Here is a 19,371-nt window from a genome sequence, read left to right on the forward strand (position 1 = left end):
AGTCACCGATTGAGTCGGTCTCCGTGTGTATGGGGGGTGGGACAAAGGAGCTTTCTAAGGCAGGTTTAGCTGGGCTGGGGGATCTACAGTGAAATAGTACAATTAGAAATAAGTGAAACAGCAATAAGCAAACCAAATTTACATGGGAGAGAGGCATAAAGCAATCACAGGCGTAATTTGAGAGAGCTAAGACAACAGCTGGTAATGGCGACACAGTTTGGGCTGAGGCTAAACATAAACATGATGCGGTACCGTAAAAAGGAACAGTCCAGCAGGCATCAGCTTTATAGCTGAGTTATCATAAGGTCCGGTGAACAGCAATAGGATAGTTCGGAGGTAGTTCGGGGGCTGCTAAAGCACTAGCGAGCAAGAGGCCACGGCTAGTGTGTGCTAGCGGGCCGGGGCTAGCAGATGGAATCTTCGTGGTCGACGTCGTAACGGGAAGCCTGTTGTAACCACATCAGACGATTTCGTAGGCAGACCAGTCGTGTAGGATCGGCGGGGCTCCATGTCAACACTAGGTGGTCCCGTCTGGTTGACAGAGAGGTAGATAGCCGGGAGATGGGCCTAGCTCAGGATGATTAGCCAAACCACAACGTCCATTTTGTTGCAGCTAGCTGGTAGCGATGAATCCGGAGTTAAAGGTCCAGTGATTCAGTGATTCCGGCAGAAAAACTGATATGTTCTGGGTCGATAATGCGCTGTGCAGACAGTGCAGACTGGCTGAATAATAGTCCAGTCTAGAGCTGGCTGGTAGGTGGTGCAGGCCACGGACAAGGGTGAAAAACCACTAACGGTAGCTAATAGCAAGTAGCTAGTTGGCTACTCCCGTCCGGTAGACCAAGAGGTAGATAGCCGGGATATGGGCCTGGCTCTAGGCTAGCTCGAGGCTAACTGGTGCTTGCATTGGGGGCAGTGGTGATTAGCCAAACAGCAACATCCATTCGGTTGCGGCTAGCTAGTTGCGATCCGGTGATTAATGTCCAGTGATTAAATTATTCAGGCAAAAATTCAATGTTCTGGGTGAAATACCGCTAACTGTGGCTAATAGCAAGTAGCTAGTTAGCTGGCTAGCTAGTTTCAACTGGAGATTCTAGATTAAAAGGTAAGTCAATAATAGAATCCGTTCCACATTGAGTGAGGCGGGTTGCAGGAAAGTATATTTTGTAGAAGGGTGAAAAGTCTGATAGGGAAATATGGGTATTTACAGGGTATTTACAGACACACGACAAAAACAGGACTGCACTACTACGCCATTTTGGATTAACCGTTAAGATAACGCAATTAAGTAAAACGCCTCCCTCTTTCCTACAATAACCTGGCCTTTGCTTTCACTGCCTTTTTTTGCAGTTGCAAGTTTTGTCACATTCATTCCAGCAACATACCACCCTGCATCCCACTGCTGGTCCCTGGACGGGAGACCAGATGTAGCTGGAAGTGGTGAAATTCAAATGTATTTTTTTTCACGAGGTGAAAACACATGAAACTTCACACGTGTCTGAAAACCTCGTCTTTTTTTCACGTTTTTTATCAAGTGATTTGTTCATGTTTTTTCGTGATAGGGGATACGCTAAAGCTCTATACCAGCACATAAACTGAAGCTCTAGATCTTGACTTAACATCAGGGTACGGTTCTTTAAGCATGGAGTACAACCTTGTAATCCCCTATCACAGTGGACTTTCAATGGCCTAAACCCAGATCTGGGCCTGTTTTCTCCCTCGGCTGCATCTCTGACTGTGGTAAAACCAAGCAGCGCTCCAAACAATGGCGTACCTATTCAGTCGTGAGGAGTGGAGGAGCAGATTTGTGGCCGGATGGCGATACCCTCTCTAATCCTCTGTGTAGCAGTGTCTGTTCAGACGTGTTGGCAGTGGAGTGAGCAGCCTTCCATCCTCATTGACCCTGCCATGGAACACAGAGAGAAACTATTAAAGATACATGGTTCTGAGAAGAACACAGCCTTGCAAATGAACAGACCTTACAGAAGAGATAATGGTTTGGAAGAGTACATGTTTGATTCTGCATCTGGTAGGAACATTTGCATTGTCTCATGAGGACGTGTGTCGTCGTTGAAGCTGTAAGCTCATGGGAGACAGAGTGCTATGCCATTTAATGAGGTATTGAGAGGTGTGTGTTAGTGTTTGTGCGATGGTTACACTTACACTGTGCGATACAGTTAGTACAATATTTACACCTTGAGATGGTAGCGAAGTCAGGAGTTACTGCAGTATGACACTCTGTAGGATCATCCTTTACAATACCTGTTTCCATTAAAATGTAATTTTCTACTGCTGGCATCATAAGAACCACAAGGATAATCAAGAGTTGGCTTGAAGTGACAAGAATATAAATATCTCTCCAGATTCAATGTACAAACAACACTAGGTCATATGTGGGTTAAATGAGAAGAGTGGGGTTCAGAACATGATCGAGATCCCATTTGAAAAGTTCTGGCAAACCACTTAGAGACATCACACAAGTGATGATTACTTTCATCCTGTCCAGAGAAAGGTAGTTTGATAGTCTAGTTAAGGAGTCAATGACTGGCAACTGATGACATTCATAACTATATATTCCCCAGGGCCACAGTTGATGAGCAAGGTAACATGTCTTACAGTGATTAGCCTAGAGGTGAAGAATAGAGTGGGTGCCAAATGTGACTTGACATAACCATTAAACACAGTGGAATGGCCAGGAAAGTAATTTAACTCTAACCTGACTACAGCAATTATGTTAACTGGAAACATATGCATTTTCGCCATTCAAATCAAATTTGACTAATCGAAATGATGTAATTTCACAGTTTTTACCTGCTAATGAGCGATCAGGCCATGCAACAATGGTATTCTTTGGAATTGGACAGCTAGCTATAAGCTGTGAAGTTAGCACCTCTTGATTGCTGAATGTTGAATCGTTTTAGGATGAGTGTGCTTGAAATCATAGACTTAATGTAATAGAAGGGAACATTGTTAGGATCCAGCAGAACATTAATTGATTGTCCTAAAGATTGATTCCTCAGGCCCCCTGCTGAACACATGGTTAGTGAACATCCTATTGAATGACAGGATGTTATTGCATATGTCACAACAATGCTCTTGGCCACCTCCATGGGAGTGCTGTGGTTGTGAGTGTGTAACGGTTATCATTGTCCTTCCTAGATCCTCAGGCCCGCCAGTTGAAATCATCTTTGTTGAGTCCACCTGCCCTTGACCTTGTCCTTCCTCCACACTGGAGAGAGACAGTATTCTCAGTATCGCCTGGCAACTCAAAGTCAACTGGACACTCACAACACAGTGCACGGCACTGGTTGTTTATAAAAGAGATTGACATATAGAATATATATTTCCCTTTCGTTTATCTTCCTTTCACTGATATTACATTTCATAACTCATAATAGTCAATGAACTGCACATTCGTATGCACTATTCAAAAGCTCTGTCATTGCCAATATATTATTGTGAAAATACTGTATCAAAGACACATCCTCCAAAACCTCCCTGTAGTCAAAATCATTAGTCAAATAAAAAACACATTACAGCTGTGAAGTTTGCATATGTGGGAGATATTATTGAAGTCTAGGATGAGGGCTCTAGCTCTCCCTGAAATGTCATGGACATTGTCCAGTGCTAGCATGAAATGCAGAGATAGCTTTTAGGCATTTCTCTTTTGGCATTAGTTTAAGAGCTGCATCACTAGCTAAATTGCCAGAGAAAAAGCTGCTGGCAGAAAGACACTTGATCTCTGGCCACTCACAGTATAAATAAAAACTCTATATTAGAACCCTGCATTTCTGCTTGGGAGAGGCATAGAGTAGGTCGGGTAAACACAACCTTGTGCCAGAAAAATATTTAGCAAAAGTGTGGAGTGGGAACACATGCAAAGTGGAAAGTGCAGAGTGGAAACTTTGTGCTATTTTAGCAGTTCTGTAACAACAGTCACACCGAAATGCAACTACTTTTCTACAGTAGCTATTTAATGTATTTGTCCTCACTGAGAATGTCCTTGTGATATCCTTGTTCAAAATCCCATCATTCCACAACTCAGGTAATCCCTGTACGTTTTCATCATCAGTGTGATAGTAAACAAGTCCATAAATTTAAGCTGAAGCTACTGAATTTCTGTACCAACAGTCAAACAATATGAGAATGTAGATAATTCCTTCCAGTGCCTCTCATTATAGTAGGGATGCCTCATCACTGAAGTTCTAGTTGTGCATGTAGCATATTGTTGGTTTGTAGGGTACAGTATTTTCTGTGCTTACATACAGTGCATTCGGAAAGTATTCAGACCACTTGACTTTTTCCACATTTTGTTACATTACAGCCTTATTCTAAAATGGATTACATTGTTTTTTCCCCTCATTAATCTACATAGAATACCCCATAATGACAAAACAAAACCAGGTTTTTAGAAATGTGTGCACATTTATTACAAATAAAAAACTTAAATACAACATTAACATAAGTACTCAGACCCTTTACTCAGTAAAAAAAAAAAAAAAAAGGTCATTTAGCAGACGCTCTTATCCAGAGTGACTTACAGGAGCAATTAGGGTTAAGTGCCTTGCTCAAGGGCACAGACAGTTTTTAGCAGTTCTGTAACAACAGTCACACCGAAATGCAACTACTTTTCTACAGTAGCTATTTAATGTATTTGTCCTCACTGAGAATGTCCTTGTGATATCCTTGTTCAAAATCCCATCATTCCACAACTCAGGTAATCCCTGTACGTTTTCATCATCAGTGTGATAGTAAACAAGTCCATAAATTTAAGCTGAAGCTACTGAATTTCTGTACCAACAGTCAAACAATATGAGAATGTAGATAATTCCTTCCAGTGCCTCTCATTATAGTAGGGATGCCTCATCACTGAAGTTCTAGTTGTGCATGTAGCATATTGTTGGTTTGTAGGGTACAGTATTTTCTGTGCTTACATACAGTGCATTCGGAAAGTATTCAGACCACTTGACTTTTTCCACATTTTGTTACATTACAGCCTTATTCTAAAATGGATTACATTGTTTTTTCCCCTCATTAATCTACATAGAATACCCCATAATGACAAAACAAAACCAGGTTTTTAGAAATGTGTGCACATTTATTACAAATAAAAAACTTAAATACAACATTAACATAAGTACTCAGACCCTTTACTCAGTAAAAAAAAAAAAAAAAAGGTCATTTAGCAGACGCTCTTATCCAGAGTGACTTACAGGAGCAATTAGGGTTAAGTGCCTTGCTCAAGGGCACAGACAGTTTTTTCACCTAGTCGGCTCAGGGATTAGAACCAGCGACCTTTCGGTTACTGGCACAACGCTCTTAACCACTAAGCTACCTGCCGCCCAGTACTTTGTTGAAGCGCCATTGGCAGCGATTACAGCCTCGAGTCTTCTTGGGTATGACGCTACAAGCTTGCCACACCTGTATTTGGAGAGTTTCTCCCATTCTTCTCTGCAGATCCTCTCAAGCTCTGTCAGGTTGGATTAGGAAAGTTGCTGCACAGCTATTTTCAGGTCTCTCCAGAGATGTTCGATCGGGTTCAAGTCCGGGCTCTGGCTGGGCCACTCAAGGACATTCAGAGAACTGTCCTGAAGCCACTCCTGCGTTGTCTTGGCTGTGTGCTTTGGGTCATTGTCCTGTTGGAAGGTGAACCTTCGCCCCAGTCTGAGGTCCTGAGCGCTCTGGAGCAGGTTTTAATCAATGATCTCTCTGTACTTGCTCCATTCATCTTTCTCTTGATCCTGACTAGTCTGCCATTCACTGCCGCTGAAAAACACCCCCACAGAATGATGCTGCCAACACCATGCTTCACCGTAGGGATTGTGCCAGGTTTCCTCCAGACGTGACGCTTGGCATTCAGGCCAATGAGTTCAATCTTAGTTTCATCAGACCAGAGAATCTCGTTTCTCATGGTCTGAGAGACTTTAGGTGCCTTTTGGCAAACTCCAAGCATTTCTAAAAACCTGTTTTCACTTTGTCATGAAGGGGTTTTGTGTGTAGATTGATGAGGAAATTGTTTTAATTAATCCATTTTAGAATAAGGCTGTGACGTAACAAAATGTGAATAAGGTCAAGGGGTCTGAATACTTTCCGGAGGTAAAGTCGGTAGACCTTAATACATATTTTCAGAACCATGTCCATGCTCAATTGACATTTTTGCACAATCATTTAGAAAGGATCATTAGCTACAGTAAAGAGTTCATGCATACTTTCCCCTCCTTTTAACCTCTTCGGGATCGGTGTCCCGTATACGGGACGGTTGAGCTAATGTGCGCTAATGTGATTAGCATGACTGTTATAAGTAACAGCAAACTTTCCAGGACATAGACATGTCTTATATGGGCAGAAAGCTTACATTATTGTTAATCTAACTGCAATGTCCAATGTAGCTATTACAGTGAAAAAATAGCATGCTATTGTTTGAGGAGAGTGCACAACAACAAAAAATGTATCACGTTAACTGGTTTGTTACATTCACCTCTGAAGGTAAATAATGTACTTACATTCAGTAATCTTGCTCTGATTTGTCATCCTAAGGGTCCCAGAGATAAAATGTAGCATAGTTTTGCTTGATAAAATACATTTTTATATTCAAATGTAGGAACTGGGTTCTACAGTTTGAACCCCTGCTGTCTCTGGCTCCACACCCATCCCGCCCGGCCATCTAGATGTGTGAAAGTTAGTGTGTAAGCTAATGATCCTGGGGCGGCAGGTACCTTAGTGGTTAAGAGCGTTGTGCCAGTAACCGAAAATGTCGCTTGTTCTAATCCCCGAGCCGACCAGGTGAAAAATCTGTCGATGTGCCATCAATCTGAAACTGTGCACTTACACTGCTGACATCTAGTGGCCAATATCTAAATTGCGCCTAAACTGCAATATTATATTGTAGCCTTTCTCTTGCATTTCAAAGATGATAAAAAATAATTAAAAATGAAAACGTATGTTTTTTGGTTTTGTATTACCTTTTACCAGATCTAATGTGTTATATTCTCCTACATTAATTTTACATTTCCACAAACTTCAAAGTGTTTCTTTTCAAATAGTATCAGGAATTTGCATATCCTTGCTTCAGGTCCTGAGCATCAGGCAGTTAGATTTGGGTGTCATTTTAGGCGAAAATTGAAAAAAAGGGTCTGATCCTTAGGAGGTTTAAGAGTCTGTTGCTACCTTTCAATTGCATTAGTTTATCCGGGCAGATAACTCATGGACATGGCTTTACTTTTTTTTTTGTACGTTTCAAACCACACAGAATGTGACCGTTGGTCCTTTTTTATAATTCACTAATTACAAACCTGCAACTTCTTTTGTCAAATCCATTGTTTTGATTTATGCTTTGAGGTAAATGTCTAATGCTGCGTTCATAACAAGTGGGAAACCCCAGAAAATGGTACTTGTAAACTGGGGTTTAAGGAGTTGTGTGCGTTCATGTGCATTGAAGTCGTTGAGAATGCTGATTGGCTAATGGCAAACAAGCTGCGTCAACCATAAAGTAAAATTACAGCTATCATGCTCGCAAACAAATTATACTGTTCAAAAACCATATTAATAGATCATTTTTCATGAATAATGTTTTGTTGTTGCTTTGTTCCTCTGCTTAGAAGTTGCTTACGCATGCCAGATCTTACAACGGCTGGATAGGTATTTTACGTATCAGCTAACCACATAATATGCTTCAGAAATCTAGTTTCTGACCTCACAGTCGATGACATGGCACGCAACCATTGGTTGATGCATGCAATGTTTGAGAAGGGGAACCCAACCTTTAACTGCCGAAAATGCTGTTATTGAGTATGTGACGTCAGAGTTCAGCATGTGGGAGAAGTCGGAGCACAGAGATGATAGACAAGATTCCCACTAGTAATTACCAGCTGGAGGGGCATTAAAAGGGATTTTTCCCAGTGGTGTGCTGGTATTTACAAATTTATGAGATGTTGTGAACGCAGTAAAATGATATCGTGTCTCACGGCCAAGGGTGGTGATAGGTAGGCACAATTGCAGGTCCCCTCCTCTCCCGAAGGACTGAAACCAACTGACTTGAATACTCAGGAAGCCAGCACCGGCACTAGTGTGGAATGTACCTTCCCGATAAATAAATAGTTAGTGTCATGTACAGGGGAGAATGACTGCCCACTCTCATTGAAGCTCTGAAGTTCAAGGCCAACCGGGATACTGCAGGCTGTTGTATCCAGAAAGCAGAATCCTCCATTATAGTAAATGGGAAAATGGCAATCTTCGTGGTCAATATTGGTGTAAATACAAATCTGAAGACGATTTTTTTATCGCACACAGAAGCGGTTATAAGGATGAGAGGGGGCAATCATTTTCTCCTGGTTGCAGCCTGCAATGCCACTTCCTGGAGTAGCTAAAACTGTGCATGTTATGTCTTGAGAATCCCATTTTAACAGGTTGTCACTAGTTACCATAGCCACAAAGTGGATATATAGTCAAAAGTAATAAAAACAAAAATTAGCTTTTTGGTCTTAATTTAGGGTCAAGGTTAGGCATAAGGTTAGCAGTGTGGTTAAGGTTAGGGTGAAGATATGGGATAGGTTTAAAATCAGATTTTAAGGAGATAAATTGCAGAAATAGGCGGGGTTTAGACATAATTATGACTTTGTGGCTGTGGTATCTAGTGACGAGCATTGTGTCAAGCTAAAACCGTATTCCTGATCTTCAAATGATAGCAAAATGTGTAGAATTGCAGGAAATGTGCTTTAAAACTGCAACATTGTCTCTCAGCCTGATGGCAAAATGTTAACATGAGATGAGCATAAAACAGCACATCTTTCTCTCTGACCCATGGCAAAAAGGTGTAGAATGTCAGGAAATTAGCTTTCAAACCACAACATTTTTCTTAGCCTCATGAAAATATTTGTTGAATACCACAATAAAACTGCAAATGTTTTTCAACACAAGATGTGTTTAAATGCAGGAAGTTAGCTGTTTCCCCCCCAAAAAGAAATTGGTCGGGCCCCCAAATGCAGTAGTCCGGCCCTGGTTATGTGAGTCAGATAGTCTGTCACTTTGAATATTTAGCAAAATGGTTCAGTGAGGGTCAACACACAAAGAGCATAGGTGACCATGATAGTATGAGTCCTTTCTGTTGTGGGTCAGTGGTCCACTGTAGTTCTGTATAACCCTGCTCACTGAGCTATGTTTACGACCCAACCTTTATAAATGCTATAATGTTTATGCAGCGCTTAACCCCCCCCCCCCCCCCCCCCCACCATAAGTGGTAAAATAAAGCCTCTGACTTTTGAATAATTGTATGGTTTCTGTAGAAATATACATTTTAGTCATTTAGCAGACGCTCTTATCCAGTGCAACTTACAAGAGCAATTAGGGTTAAGTACCTTGCTCAAGGGTACATCAACCGATTTTTCATTTAGTCAGCGCCGGGATTCAAACCAGCAATCTTTCAGTTACTGGCCCAACACTCTTAACCGCTCGGCTACCTGACACCCTACACTGAGTATACCAAACATTAGGAATACCTTCCTAATATTGAGTTGCACCCATAGGTGCTGCAGCACCCCCTGAAAAAGCTGAATGCAAAATAAATATTATTACAAATAATATTTTTTGGGGAAATATATATATTCTTTAATCAAGTAGTGCACTGGTCCTTCAGTAGTCCTGTAGCGGACCAATATAGCCGTCTGTAGCGCGGGCTAAATAATAATTTGTCAAAATAATTGCAGCACCTCCAAACATGGGTTGCTGGTCCATGTTAACTCCAATGCTTCGCACAGTTGTGTGAAGTTTGCTGGATGTCCTTTGGATGATGGACCATTCTTGATACACACGGGAAACTGTTGAGCATGAAAAAACCCAGCAGTGTTGCAGTTCTTGACACAAACCGGTGTGCCTGGCACTTACTACCAAACCCTGTTCAAGGGCACTTAAATCTATTGTCTTGCCCATTCACCCCCTGAATGGCACACATACACAATCCATGTCTAAATTGTCTCAAGACTTAAAAATCCTTCTTTAACCTGTCTCCTCCCCTTCATCTACACTGGTGGAAGTGAATTTAACAAGTGACATCAATAAGGGATCATAGCTTTCACCTGGATTCACCTGATCAGTCTCTGTCATGGAAAGTGCAGGTGTTCTTAATGTTTTGTATACTCAGTGTAGATTTTTAGTTGTTGGTGGTTAATGAGTCCATGATTACTAGTGCAGAAAATTAATACGCAACATAGCTATATAAACAAATAACTGTGGAATATTCTGTACAAGTAATAAAAAGCTTTGTGTGTGGCAGCGTGTGTGTGAGACATGAAAGCGGTCACAGAGAACTAATCATGTTACTCCACCCCAAGCTCTAACAGTGACCTCAAATGCACTTCACAACCAAGTTAAAGAAAATAGGGAGGGATAAGATGTGTTAGTGTTTAGATAGAAAAATGATGTGTGAGAGAGGGAGCAAGAGAAAGAGCGACAAACAGAGAAGGAGGGATGTACAGAAGTCAGCGAGCAGCAGCCATGCTCCCAGGTCTCATGATAATCCTATGTTTTGGGTGATAGCCAGGCAATGACATACAATGGCATGCAATACCACACTGCAGGCCAATTTCTGCACCCCAGCCCCACTGCCTCTTACTGGGATTGCTTAGAAAGACCCTGCATCCACGGCACAGGGCACTAACCCAGCAAACTGTCATAATCTTTGCTCCAAAAACTCTGCCTTCCATTAAAGCCTTCCTTTCCCTCTCATAACTAATCCCTCCCAGTCTCACTCCTGGCTGGAGAGGAACATGCAGAGGATAGAAGATCCCCCTGAAGGATTCACTAGCCCCACACTAATCTACACTGAACAAAAATATAAACGCAACATGTAAAGTGCTGGTCCCATGTTTCTGAGTTGAAATAAAACATCCCAATGTTCCACACGCACAAAAACATGGGTGCGGAGGAGTATTTCTGTCTGTAATAAAGCCATTTTGTGTGGAAAAACAAATTCTGATTGGCTCCCCAGTGGGTCGGCCTGGCTCCCAAGTGGGTGGACCTATGCCCTCCCAGGCCCACCCATGGCTGCGCCCCTGCCCAGTCATGTGAAATCCATAGATTAGGGCCTAATACATTTATTTCAATTGACTGATTTCGTTATATGAACTGTAACTTAGCAAAATCTTTGAAATTGTTGCATGTTGCGTTTATATTTTTGTTCAGTATATATGGTCCCTACAGCAAACCAGAATATAAATTCCAACATATCCCTCTCTACCCCATGGCAGGTTGGCACACACACACAATGTCTTGCCTGTATCATATGATACACTCACCACTTCTCTCTCCCTCTCTTTGCCTCTCCATTTCACCTTCTCCCTACCTTTCTCTCCCTCCTAAACAGACAAAGTAACTGTGCACACACACGCGCACGCGCACACACACACACACACACACCCCTTCATTAGTGTTGACAGCACAGACGGGTCTCTTCCCAATCTCATGCCCCATGTTGTTAGATGAGAAAGGTCACAAATTGTAGACTAGTGGGCAAATCACAAGTGAGAAAAATAGTTTTAATGGCTGATACACTGTACAGATGAATTGGTGAGAGTTGGTCTGTACTGTCAGTGTTGGTATATTTTCTGCTTAACTGTGATACTAATATCAGCATTTTCATCCACCTCCATCAATCACTTTTTCTGAAATCCATTTCCCTCTTTTGTGGCATATAGGCTGATTCTCTGCTTCCTCCAGTATGTGCACTTGGACATTGAAACAGCCCTCTGTGAAGTCCACCATTCCCCAGATGTACAGAGATCATAGGACAAGGCCACCCTTTCAGCTGAAACCGGCCTTTTGACTGTGTGTCACAACAAGTCAGTCATGATGTCTTTTTCTTTGTCTCCAGTTGCAGATTGATGGAAATGAATGATGAAAAAATAGCCTCTGGCTACAAGCTCCAATAACCCCGGCCTGAGAATTAGGACCAGCCAGCGGAGCTGAGATACGGACAAGAATAAAAATGTACATCAACATCTTAACCTGTTACCATCAACTGCCATGACAGGTATGAATTTAAAATGAACTCACGTTAATTCTTGACGTCAATGCAGCCTACATGTGAAAAACAAAGGAGGACTGAGTTTGATGCTCTCTCTCACAACATCAACTACTGTCCTGTTTTTTCTCCATGGTTAATAACATTTATTGTTGGATGATGGCCATAGAGAAACATGCATCTCTGAAAAGCTATAAAACTGTGATATGTGCCATTATCTAGACACTTGCAGGTAAGAGCACAAACAGCCACACTGAAGTCATCATAGACATGAACAGAACATTTTTATATATCTCTATAGACGTCATAAACACATTATTAAAGGCACTCAGATGTTCCTAGTAATTCAGCACAGTAAGTGGAAGTGAAATTCAGAGGTTATAAAACAGTGTACTGCATGCCCTCTGACACAGACTCACCCCATGCAGCCTCAGCCAGTGGGTGTAGAGAGTGGGGTGACAAACTGTGTTGCTATTCCTCTGTGAGCTTCTCTCCTCCCTGAGTTTGTCATGGTGCATCGCCCAGCGCTCAGCTCTGAGGCCTGGCGTCATGTGACAGAGAGCACACTGCTCCCTCCGAACACAACAACACACTGACTACCGTGCTACTGCTCTGATTTCAACAGTACACTCTGACTACCCTGCCACTGCTACTGCAGCCTCAGCCTCCCAGATCACTGCATTATCTGCTGGCTTTAAATAATTGATATGTGTGGTTGACAGGTCGCAGTAACACCCCCCAATGTGCAGGCCACTTCTGTAGGGCAACCGGAAGTTCAACTTTGTCACACACGTCAAATTAAAGGAGGTGGGAGATTAGTGAAGGAAATAAAGTATGCGTCACTTTTGTAAATATATGAAAGTTCAGTAGTTACAGTACTCCAAATAGCTTAGTTATCACCATTTCATTGTGACCAATTCAGTACCTGAACAAAAGAAAACACAACTTCAAAATAGTTTTACATGGTGATCCTCCCAGATCAGGACAAGCAGGTTGAAATTTCAAAACGAACTCTGAACAAACTATATTAACTTGGGGACAGGTAGACCACTGCGCCTGAGCTGCGCAGTGCTAACTGTGCCACTAGAGATCCTGGTTCGAATCCAGGCTCTGTCGCAGCCGGCCGCGACCGGGAGACTCATGGGCGGCGCACAATTGGCCCAGCGTCGTCCAGGGTAGGGGAGGGAATGGCCGGCAGGGATGTAGCTCAGTTGATAGAGCATGGCGTTTGCAACGCCGGGGTTGTGGGTTCGATTCCCACGGGGGGCCAGTATAAAAAATAAAAAAAATAAAAAATGTATTCACTAACTGTAAGTCGCTCTGGATAAGAGCGTCTGCTAAATGACAAAAATGTAAATGTAATTAAACATTTATGGTAATTTAGCTAGCTAGCTTGCTGTTGCTGGCTCTTTTGTCCTGGGATATAAACATTGGGTTGTTATTTTACCTGACATGCACAAGGTCCTCTACTCCAACCATTAATCCACAGATAAAACGGTAAACAAAATTCAGGCTTCCTGCAGGCTTCTTCTTACATTTACATTTACATTTTAGTCATTTAGCAGACGCTCTTATCCAGAGCGACTTACAGTTAGCACATATATTATTTTATCAAACCCACAACCCTGGCGTTGCAAACGCTATGCTCTACCAACTGAGCTACATCCCCTGCCGGCCATTCCCTCCCCTACCCTGGACGACGCTGGGCCAATTGTGCGCCGCCCCATGGGTCTCCCAGTCGCGGCCGGCTACGACAGAGCCTGGATTCGAACCAGGATCTCTAGTGGCACAGCTAGCACTGCAATGCAGTGCCTTAGACCACTGCGCCACTCTTCTTTGGACTTTATTTGTCGGTTGGCAACCAACTTTAAGATGCATTACCACCAACAACTGGACTGGAGTGTGGACCTCAGTTCATCTTTCAATCACCCATGTGGGTACATGCTTCTAAAAAGGCAGGACTTCCAGCGCGTCAAGCATCACAAATATTTACCGCCTGGCCACGCAGACGCTTGCTGACTCGCATGAGCAGTGTGGGTTCAATGATTGAATAACATGTATGTGTACATTTATTTTGCAACGCTCACGCACGTGAGGGGTCTGGTCTGGTCAGCATGTTAATTTGTATTTGTGTACAGGAAGAAGAGTTAAAGGCCCAGTGCAGTCAAAAACGTGATTTTCCTGTGTTTTACATATATTTCTACACTATGAGGTTGGAATAATACTGTGAAAAGAGCTGTGTGTAAGAGCTGTTTGAAAAGACTGCCTGAAATTTCAGCCTGTTTTGGTGAGATTGGGTTTTGGCCATGCGGTAGAGCCCTGCACGGGCATTAATTTTAAGCCCTACCCATGCCCGCGACACTCAGGCCCTACCCTACCCAGGCCCGATGTCTTCTGCCAAATTTAGGGCCCGGCCCTGCCCGAAACCCAAAATCTGAAATAACTTCCTCTGTTTGTAAATCCATTAGCTGCTCGACTCTGTCAGTCACTCGCTCCTGTGCTCTGCTCATGGCAGCTTTGGGTCTGAGTATCCATAGCAATGGCCCAGCTTGGGCTGCTCTGCTCAATGACGATACATTAGAGAGCAGTTAGCTGTTAGCTACTCATCACTCTAAACTCCGACAAAACTGAAGGAACTTTATTATTTTCTGTGAAATAATCTCTCCTGTCTTATATTTGACGAGGTTGAAGCATTTCTGACACACAATGTCGACCCGTCATTCAGGGCAGGTGGGACAGAGCCTGTTTTGTATATTATTTTGGCATTAATACGTGTCACATATCAGTTTGCAAACAATGGAGGGAAAATATATCATTGAGTTAATAAAGCTGCGTAAGGCAGCTCCAAAATGCAGGTGCTTCAGGCTAGCTCTATCTGTGGTGGTGTGGCAGCCAGCGGAAAATACAGAGAGTAGGGGTTGGTAATGTTCTCTAATTGCGCCATGATTGGCTCAGTGTTTTGTCACTCATGGGAATACCGCAAAATCTACAGTGGGGCTCTTGGGTGCTGCCATAGATTTACATTAGAAGTGCCATCCAAGAAGGCTCAATGTCATTGGCCACAGATAAAATGATGTCAAATCCTGTTATATCTACCGTAGCTTTGATTGGACTAATCATGTCAATATCATACTTTCAAAATCTTAGCTAGCAAGCTAGACAAGCAGTTATCATTATGAATTAAGTCACAATCTACTGGCAAATCCTTTTCAATCCTTGTCATATGAAGATCAATTATAGATAAAATGTATCAGTGCTTATCGGTCATTGGATTTAAACATTACACAACAAGTTGGAAATCGCAAATGCAATATTGAGTGGTTTGGAAGGAATCAGTGGCTAAATGCAAGCGTTGCAAAGCAATCACTAGCTTGCTATTCAGTGGAGAGGGTGTTTGGTCCAAGTCTGTGTTCAAGGGTCTCTTTTCCAAGCTTAAAACATTCACATGGGACAGAAAAGGTTGAGTACATTGGCCATGCTGTCAATCCAGCATGACTTCTGCCGCGTTCAAAATAACTGGAAACTCGGAAATAGGAAATCTCAGACTGCAGTGAGTTCAAGACAACTGGGAACTCAGAAAAAAATTAGCTCTTGAAAGCACCATAAAACCATAGAATGCCAGACTTTGATGACAACATTTGCTGACAAAATTTGCCCACAAGAAGGACCGCCGCGCCACCTTCCTGTTCAAGTGATCACAGAACAAAAAGGTGAGTCCAAAAATGTCTTGTATGCTGCTGCATAAATGATGTAATATGCCAGGGAGATATGTATACTGTAGCTAAGAAAGTAATACTAAGTGTATGTTGTGATATTACTGTACTGCACAGCAGAGCACGAGCAAATGGCTCAGCTTCAAAATGTAAGTGATCAATTTAGTGATAGAGTTATAGATCTGTCATTCTCATTGAAAGCAAGTCTAAGAAACAGTATATCGGATCTATGTGCGTTATTTCTTTGCTTCCATTCTTAAGTTTTGATTAAGTGTGTTTTACTTTTGGTTTTATACAACAGCTTCAAACAACTGAAAATACAATATTTGTGTCAGTGTTTGCTGTAGGTGGGTGTGGTGTTGGAATCAGGCGCAGGACGCAGAAAATAAGTCCAAAAGACTTTAGTGAAGGCACAAACTAATACACGAGACAAAAGCCCTGAGGCGAGAAACTCCGCACGCAGGCGTAAAACAAAAGGGCGCACTAAACATGTGCGAGTATACTCTCCTTAACAGAGGAGAAAAGCTACAACGAGCAAACGGTATACTGTAGAGCAAATACACGACAGCGAAACAATCACACACAACACCTGACAAACACAACGAGAACTTATAGGACACTAATGACACTAAACGACAACAGGTGTACAATTCCAGACAAGACCAAACAAACATAGAAACATACAACGGTGGCAGCTAGTATTCCGGAGACGACGAACGCCGAAGCCTGCCCGAGCAAGGAAGAGAGGCAGCCTCGGCCGAAACCGTGACAGTACCCCCCCCTTGACGCGCGGCTCCAGACGTGCGCCGACTCCGGCCTCGGGGACGACCAGGAGGACGCGGAGCAGGGCGCGTCGGGTGACTACGATGGAATTCCGTCAGGAGAGACGGGTCCAAAATGTCTCTCCTCGGCACCCAGCACCGTTCCTCCGGGCCGTACCCCTCCCACTCCACCAGATATTGGAGACCCCCCATCCGACGTCTCGAATCCAAGATGGACCGCACAGAGTACGCCGGTGCCCCCTCGATGTCCAATGTGGGCGGAGGAGTCTCCCTGATCTCATTTTCTTGGAGTGGGCCAGCTACCACCTGCCTGAGAAGAGACACATGGAACGAGGGGTTAATACTTTTATACTCAACAGGTAGTTGTAATCTGTAACACACCTCGTTCAATCTTCTCAGGACTTTAAACGGCCCCACAAACCGCCAACCCAGTTTCCGACAGGGCAGGCGGAGGGGCAGGTTTCTGGTAGAGAGCCAGACTCGATCACCAGGTGCGTACACCGGTCCCTCACTGCGGTGGAGATCGGCGCTCGCCTTTTGACGACGGAGGGCCCGCTGCAGGTGGACGTGTGCAGCGTTCCACGTCTCCTCCGAGCGCCGCACCCACTCATCCACCGCAGGAGCCTCGATCTGGCTCTGCTGCCAAGGTGCCAGAACCGGCTGGTAACCTAACACACATTGGAAAGGGGTTAGGTTAGTGGAGGAATGGCGTAGGGAATTCTGGGCCATTTCTGCCCAGGGAACGTACCGTGCCCACTCCTCCAGCCGGTCCTGGCAGTATGATCTAAGAAACCTACCCACATCCTGGTTCACACGTTCCACCTGCCCATTACTCTCCGGATGGTAACCCGAGGTGAGGCTCACCGAGACCCCCAACCGCTCCATAAAGGCTCTCCAGACTCTGGAGGTAAATTGGGGACCTCGATCAGACACAATATCCTCGGGTATCCCGTAGTGCCGGAAAACATGGGTGAATAGCGCTTCGGCGGTCTGTAGGGCAGTAGGAAGGCCCAGCATAGGGAGCAAACGACAGGCCTTAGAGAACCGGTCCACAACGACCAGTATAGTAGTATTCCCCTGTGAGGGAGGAAGGTCAGTGATGAAATCCACCGAGAGGTGAGACCATGGTCGTTGTGGAACGGGCAGGGGTAGTAACTTACCCCTAGGCAGATGTCTAGGCGCCTTACACTGGGCGCACATCGAGCAGGAGGAGACATAAACCCTCACATCCCTCGCCAACGTGGGCCACCAGTACTTAGTACTAAGGAAGTGCACTGTCCGGCCGATACCAGGATGTCCAGAGGAGGGTGACGTGTGAGCCCAATAGATCAATCGATCCCGAACCTCGAGCGGAACGTACTTCCGACCCTCCGGGCATTGAGGTGGACTAGGGTCGGTGCGCAACGCCCGCTCGAGTTCAGCATCGACCTCCCACACTACCGGTGCCACCAGACAAGACTCCGGCAGTATGGGAGTGGGCTCCACGGACCTCTCCTCCGTGTCATACCGCCGAGACAGTGCGTCTGCCTTACCGTTCTGTGACCCAGGGATGTACGTGATCTTAAATACGAACCGGGTCAAAAACATATTCCACCGCGCCTGGCGAGGGTTCAGTCTCCTAGCTGCCCGGATGTACTCCAGGTTACGGTGGTCCGTCAAAATGAGGAAAGGGTGTTGAGCCCCCTCAAGCCAGTGCCTCCACACCTTTAGGGCCTGTACCACGGCTAACAGCTCCCTGTCCCCTACGTCATAATTTCGCTCCGCCGGACTGAGCTTCTTGGAATAAAAAGCACAGGGGCGGAGTTTAGGTGGCGTGCCGGACCGTTGCGAAAGCACGGCTCCTATACCGGCCTCTGACGCGTCCACCTCTACCTGAAATGGTAAAGAGGGATCCGGATGCGCCAGCACCGGAGCCGAGGTAAACAGGTCCTTCAGCCTCCCAAACGCCCTGTCCGCCTCGGCTGACCACTGCAAACGCACCGGACCCCCCTTCAAAAGAGACGTTATGGGAGCTGCCACCTGTCCAAAACCCCGGATAAACCTCCGGTAGTAATTCGCAAACCCCAAAAACTGCTGCACCTCCTTCACAGTGGTTGGCGTTTGCCAATTACGCACGGCTGACACCCGGTCTACCTCCATCTTCACCCCTGACGCAGACAACTGATAACCCAAAAAGGAGACCGACTCCTGGAAAAACAGACACTTCTCTGCCTTGACATACAGGTCGTGCTCCAACAGCCTCCGCAACACTCGGCGCACCAGAGCCACATGCTCGACTCGGGTAGACGAGTACACGAGAATGTCATCTATGTACACGACCACCCCCTGCCCCTGCATGTCCCTGAATATCTCATCCACGAATGATTGGAAAACTGAAGGAGCGTTCATCAACCCGTATGGCATGACAAGATACTCGTAATGGCCCGAGGTGGTACTAAAGGCTGTCTTCCATTCATCGCCCCCCCTAATGCGCACCAAGTTGTACGCGCTCCTGAGATCCAATTTAGTGAAGAAACGCGCCCCGTGCAATGACTCCGTCATGGTCGCAATCAGCGGGAGTGGATAACTGTACTTCACTGTGATCTGATTGAGACTACGGTAATCAATGCACGGGCGTAACCCACCATCCTTTTTCTTCACAAAAAAGAAACTCGAGGACGCAGGGGAAGTGGAGGGCCGTATGTATCCTTGTCTCAGAGATTCGTCTATGTAAGTCTCCATAGCTCTCTTCTCCTCCTGAGATAGAGGATACACATGGCTCCGTGGGAGCGCAGCTCCTGCCTGGAGGTCTATCGCACAATCTCCCTGCCTATGGGGAGGCAACTGCGTCGCCCTCGACTTACTGAACACAATAGCCAAATTC

Source organism: Coregonus lavaretus (genome assembly GCF_964263955.1).
Source record: "Coregonus lavaretus genome assembly, chromosome: 11".
Lineage (NCBI taxonomy): Eukaryota > Metazoa > Chordata > Actinopteri > Salmoniformes > Salmonidae > Coregonus > Coregonus lavaretus.